A 7,527-nucleotide genomic window follows, 5' to 3' on the forward strand; every position below is an offset into this window, starting at 1 on the left:
CCTCCAATTCTATTCTTCACCCAAACTTCCAATTATTATTATATTACAAACCATTCATATACAAACATATCAAACTGTTTCTATACTTTTACCACTTATTCGATCATCAATATTCAAATACCGTCGTAATCTTTCCAGACCACCACTTCAAAATGATCCTCCGTTGCAAATACGAGGATGGGAATATTGATCGGAGAGTGTGGTTCCGTTTTACAACCCTATCATTACCCAATTTCCCTCCACGACGCAATTCGCCAATAAACACCGGCACCAATCTTCAATTTGCTACTCCATAACCGTTTCCGCAAACCCCTAATTTACAAACAAGAAATTTCGGGATTGATTTGTTGTGATTATAAAACAAAAACCGGTAAACATAGAAAATCAAAATCGTTACTCTAATACTAATAAATTGCCTTGAAAAGGAGGAGAACACACATGCACGTGGAAGAGGCAAATTGCATGAATCAATTGCACAGAGTTTAAAATTATTACCTTTGATATCAAACACGATAATGTATGGATTTCAATTTAAAGTGTTTGAAGGAGTCGAACGTGATAATGTATTGATTTTGATTTAAAGTTTGAAGGATCAAGAACAGGATTTGGAAAAGGATAAAGTGGTTACTGAGTAAAAAATGCGAACATGAAATATAATTATTTAATTATCAAGACCCTACACTCAAAAAAAATGTCACTTACACATATAGGAAAACCATATTTATAAAAATAATGAAAGGTCCCTCTAAGCATATATGAGTTGTATAAGAATATTATGCTTACACACCACACTTATAATATATTTGAATCGCGATCAAATGAAAAATTATGTTACTACAATTTAAGTAATTCTTACTTTGTTCTGTAACAAAATACTTCAATTTTGATTTATCTTAACCACTCAATCACACTTTTTTTTGTTTTCTCTCTTTATTACTGGTCGCAAGTTTAAAAAATAGGAAACAAGAGAACACATATGAACAAACTTTTGGTTATATTGCGAGTCTAATTTAGGTTTTACTTAGATTTACCATATATGGCGAATAATAACACATTGAATAGTATAGTGAATATTTAAGGTAACTATTGTATGTAACAAGTAATATTACTTTTCACGTCTTGCTGCTTGATTTGAATGTAATACATTATAAGTATCACAAATGAAAATGATGTTCTATAACAAAACCCAACTATCACCGCCGCAACGCGCGGGTAACAATGCTAGTCTATATTATATATAAAGGAAGAGTGATGGGCACAAACGTCTTTTCATAATAGCATGCGAAGGACAAAATAGACATTTCATAATAGGGCAAGAAAAGTAATTTGTCAATATATCCATCAATTCTTAAAGCTTTTAGTACAATATTATGAAGCTTCAATTTTTGTGATATTAGCTTCAATCCTTTAGAACACAAAAGGTTGCCAACTACATTATTTATAATGTTATAATAATTATGGTTTAAATATGTTATTATTATGGTGACTATCCACATTCTTTACTCTCATGTTTCATTATGTTTGTATTAACTTTGTTAGCCTATATATAATGGCTTCTTGTGCTTGTATTTGATATACATATATACCAATGAATAACAACCTCCCTTTTCTCTACTTATCATGCACTCTATGCACTATTTCTCTAGGTTCTAAGGATGTAATAAGGAAATGTTGAGCCATTTTAATGGTCACTTTGCCTTTTATTCCCGGGAAACTAAAAGTTGGGTAGTTTAAGTTTTGATTTGAAGGTGTAGTTTTCGGCATGTGACAGTCTGGTTGGATTTCAAATCACCACGGTTGCAAAGAAATGATATGTAATCATTGTATGAAGCATCACGAACAAGCCTGGGATCAGTTGCCTGCTCGGGCCTGAAATGGCGACCCGTATTCAAACGGGTCGGCTTGATTCCCTGATGCATCGGTTATCTGCGTCCAGCGTTGTTCACTGTCCCAGTTGCAATTCAAATTCATATTCAAATAAACAAATAATAAAATTATTAATTTTTACATGAGTAAACATTAATGTTACCTGTTGTTATAAGTGCGGATTTAATCGCTGCACTGCTCCAATCAGGGTGGATTACCATAAGTAGTGCAGCTACAGCCGCCACGTGTGGGCAGGCCATTGAAGTTCAAGAAAGTAGGTTGTACTTTACTCTTCTCAGGTAATCCACTATCTTTATAGGTGCATTGCCACCTAAGTTTTTTGTCACAATATAAGAGTCACATTCACTATACTAAGTTTATTCATGAATTATTAAAAAAACTGTTTGAATTATTTGGACCAAACATTGTGGTCTAAGGTAAAAATGAAAGCATCTTATGTCACAAGATGGCTAAGAAACAGCCAAATTTGATTGCATCATATCTTTAATACTATCTTAAAAGCCCATTTTAATATATTGATCAACTGTAACTTATCAGTGAATGTTATTAACAAGCTCCCAGCAGTCCAGCACACATCATTGTGTAATCAAAGGTTGCAATCAATCTCCAAGTTCCAATCCATTGAGTGTTATTGAACACGCATTCAAGAATATTAACTGTCATGACGAGCCGTTATAACGTTTCTCCTATATTAATTATGACCAAAGTTTGCAATCATAGCTTCCAACACCACAAAAGCAGGTATCTTTTTCATTTACGCATACTCTTTTTATCCTTTAACTATGTTACTTGTATAGTTCTACTACTTCATACATGTTTTTATCCTCTCTTGCTTACTACTTATTTCTATAAGTTACTAGCTTACCATTAGTGATAAATCTTGTATTCCATAACACATGTTAGTTAACTTCAACTCACTGCCACATGTTCCGTAGTTTAAAAATAGAATGACATGAATATTGGTGACTTGGTTCCAATTATCAACAATATGATGCACACATGTTTCAAACTACGAGTACCATTTAAGCAGTCCCAAAGAAATGAAAATATTAGATTACCAACTTGCAAATTTAGTGGCAAGAGAAGGACCAACGATTTGCCTGATGTGTGTTAATAATATTCATTGTTGTTTTATATTCTATTATTTCACACAACTTTTTTTAACATACAACACCTTCTGATATATATACAAAACTCCATGGAAGGCATGTGTAAAAGTGCAAAAACATGTACCAAATCTACGTACGGACCCCATCCGACCTCAATTAAAGATGTCATACGGATATATTGGTGTACAACATATTAATAAGGCTCTAACCGAAGTGTGTAGCCAGTGTAAGACCGTATGCAAACAATGGTGCTCATTACTTTCAAAAAAAGAAATTTACCGCAACATTGTTGCTACTTTCAAAGGAGATACAATCAAAAAATTATAGTGCTCTGGTCGTGGCACACCACAATCTACTTCCTTACGTCAGCATACCCAGATCCTATGTCAAATATTGTCGTTCCACTGTCAGGCGACTCAGATCCTCATGAAGTCAACATTCTTACAACTCTTAATGGCATCATATGTTTATGTTTCTCAACACTAATAATTTAGTCATCTGGAACCCTCTAACAAGCGCATATAAAACTCTACCTATCACAACCACTAGAGGCATTTTCAACACACCATCTGACACTGCTGGATTGTACTTACAATATTCAAATGAATATGCCTCCTACATGTGAAACTTTGTCATGAGAACACAAAATTCTTAATGCAATTTATGTAAGGGTAAATGATCGCCGAGTTGCAGAGAAGGTACATATCAGTTTAATTGCATTATGGTGATGATTATATGGCAATACGCAAGACGGGTATTGACGGCTTCGTTTAATTCAAAATCCCGAATCTTATTTGATCTTGTTACTGAATTATTTTAGTAATAAAGATGATTATAATTATATAAACGATTTGGTACAATCAATTTTTGATTATAGTGCGATAAGGATCAAGAAAATAAACGGGTTATGGTTTGATTATAAACGGGTATGGGTAATCAATATTATATATAAAGGAAGAGTGATGGGCACAAACGTCTTTTCATAATTGCATGCGAAGGACAAAATCGACATTTCATAATAGGGCAAGAAAAGTAATTTGTCAATGTATCCATCAATTCTTAAAGCTTTTAGTACAACATTATGAAGCTTCAATTTTTGTGATATTAGCTTCAATCCTTTAGAACACAAAAGGTTGTCAACTACATTATTTATAATGTTAAAATAAATATGGTTTAAATATGTTATTATTATGTTGACTATCCACGTTATTAACTCTCATGTTTCATTATGTTTGTATTAACTTTGTTAGCCTATATATAGTGGCTTCTTGTGCTTGTATTTGATATACATATATACCAATGAATAATAACCTCCCTTTTCTCTACTTATCGTGCACTCTATGCACTATTTCTCTAGGTTCGAAGGATGTAATAAGGAAATGTTGAGCCATTTTAACGGTCACTTTGCCTTTTATTTTCGGAAAACTAAAAGTTGGGTAGTTTAAGTCTTGATTTGAAGGTGTAGTTTTCGGCATGTGACAGTCGGGTTGGATTTCAAATCACCACGGTTGCAAAGAAATTATATGTAATCATTGTATGAAGCATCACAAATAAGCCTGGATCAGCTGCCTGCTCGGGCCTGAAATGGCGACCCGTATTCAAACGGGTCGGCTTGTTTCCCTGATGCATCGGTTATCTGCGTCCAACGTTGTTTACTGTCCTAGTTGCAATTCAAATTCGTATTCAAATAAACAAAAAATAAAATTATAAATTTTTACATGAGTAAACATTAATGTTACCTGCTGTTATAAGTGCGGATTTACTTATGAGATTGACACAACTAAGGATGGTGATGAATCGTACTATTCTTTGTGGTACTATAAAGGAAAACAAGTCATTATTTATACCAAGACTCTAGCAACTCCATAATGATTTTGTTTCCATACAAACTTTGACTTTCTACCTTTTATCCCCGTTATTATATTAATCATGTAAACTTAGAATTTTGTGTTCTCAAATTGTCCTTATTTTTTTTAGTTCTTTTTGGTTTTATATGTTTTACTTGGTTTAATGAAGCATGCAATAGGATTGTCGTTTATTATCCTATTGTTGACCCTTTTGGTCAAACTAACTATTTGGATAACCCATGGTCGTTGACTTTGACTTCTGTTGGGTACGTTAAAGATGACATTAAATTCACTTATTATTAAGATTTTGATGGAAAATGTGTTGAGCATCATGTGAATGATAAAGGACTTGGATTTAAAAACTAAAACTACTATAGATAATTATAAATATGCATGTGCATTAAGTTGGAAGGTAATCAACAAAAAACCAACCCAACAAATTTATTATAATATTAAAAAATATGTATGTTTATAAGCTTATTGGATATCATATTATCCACTCCACTATCCATTTATCCACTATTCATTTATCGTCATAAAAGCCTACAATTCATCTCCATGTTCCAATTAATTGTGTGTTATTAAAAACCCATTAAAGATTATTAACTGCCATGACGAACCGTTACAATGTTTCTCCTATAATAACCATCACCAACGCTTCCAATCATAGGTTCCAACATCACAAAAGTAGGTATGCTTCATTCAATCCGCTTTTCTTAACGCATACTCTTTTTATCCTGTAACTATATATGTTACTTGTTTAGTTCTACTACTTCATATTTCATGATAGATTAATTATTGTTAATATTTTTACATTTTAAATTTTTGTTATGAGAAACTCATAAGCCAACTGATGTGTCCTGTTACCTAATATGGAATTTACATGTTACATCCTTATTATTAACTTCATGATTATCAGTAGTTCATTATTCTTTGCGGTGATAATCTTGGTTTTTTCAAAAAAAAGTGATTCATGTATTTCATTCAATTATGCAACACAAAGTTTGTTTTAACAAATATTATTTATTGTTTGACTAACTTGCATGACCTTTCTTTATCCAATTTCACTCATAACTTGTAACATACCACTCCAAAAATGATAAATTGGTTTCTTATCCTACTTAGATATGTCGGTTCAAGGCTCCACAAAAGCCTCCCACCTCGTGTTTACGATGTCTTCAGACGCAGTTGTTCTTGATATACTCACAAGACTACCAGCAAAATTCGTTAGCCGGTTTAAGGTTGTATGAAAGGAATGGCACGACTTACTATCAACCCGAAATTTTGAAGAGCTCCATTCGTATCGATCACTTCATCCGAGTAACCAAAAAACACTTGTGATCCATCGCCTCATTGGGGTTGTTCATCCAATTGACTTCACAACCAGTGAATACGGCCTAGGTAAACCCATCGCATGCCCATTATACCCGGATATTACATGCATCTCAATCCTCTCACACATGGATGGCCTCTTATGTGCTTGGGTACATGATACACATGAATTGTTCTTGTGGAATTCAACCACTACTGCCTACAAGACATTATCATACTCTATTGGCCGAGGCATATTTGTAGACTCCACAGATACAATTGTTTTGTTCAAGAACCATTTGAACGACTACAAGGTCATGCACGTGATCCGAAAATCAAATGCCTTCGAAGCCCATGTATACTCCCGTTTACTAGCATATTGGGCAGAAATACCATTCCCATCAAAAGTAGAGTACCTAGACCGCAAATTATGTTGGTCCATCGGCACTCAATGTGGTACGACCATGCACTACACAATTACCAAGGTAAAAATGTCGTCATTGCATTCGATGCCTTCTATGGGCATGTGACAGAGCTACGGTTCCCACCAGTCCGAACAAATGGTGTTCTCGAAACCAACATGCTTACTACTCAAGATGATCTTTACATGATTGTTACAAATGGCCTACAGAATCGGACGCTCCAGCTATGGATCCTAAGACAAGACCATTGGATCAATATATTCACCCCCCCTCCCTTCCCTCCTATACCAGAGCGTTTATGGTGCTCAATCACACACGACATGACAAATAGAAAGTGGTTTGTCATGAGTAACTCACGGACTGATGACCTTCGTTTGAGTCATGCAAAAACCTAATTAACCTAAGTAGCTAGGATAAGTAAGGTATCATGTCCACCAGGAGTATGTGGTCAATGAAAATCGTGTAAACAAGTTTCAGTATTATGAAGTAGCGAGTTTTAGTGCTGATCACACAAGCAAATAGTTTTAGTTTAGAATTAAGCAAACGAACACGTAAACAAATATCAATCAAATAATTAAAGCAAATCACACCCGGGACTTCAAGTAAGTAACTTACAGTAATCTCATGTAACCTAACAGATTAATCATTAATGGTTAACTACAGACTGATCAACTGGACAAAACCTTAGGCATCAATAGTCGCTTTACACATGGCACTGGTTATCAAACAGTCCCTGACAGTGTGACTCAGTTAAGGGCAATTATATGCTTTATCGTATTCAACCTAATCAAACAACCCTATGATCAATTATTCTAGCAACTGATAACTAATCGTTCAGATCAATGTAAACCTAAACCGATTGAACACACAGAAATACTAAACATCAATAACCATAAATTAGCCATAAACAATTATACTTAAACATTCTTAGTTACATGAGAAAACTGAAAT

Source organism: Bidens hawaiensis, unplaced genomic scaffold, assembly GCF_021521415.1.
Source record: "Bidens hawaiensis isolate Kalapana, Puna unplaced genomic scaffold, B.hawaiensis_p1.1 tig00009342_1, whole genome shotgun sequence".
In the NCBI taxonomy this organism is placed as follows: Eukaryota; Viridiplantae; Streptophyta; class Magnoliopsida; order Asterales; family Asteraceae; genus Bidens; species Bidens hawaiensis.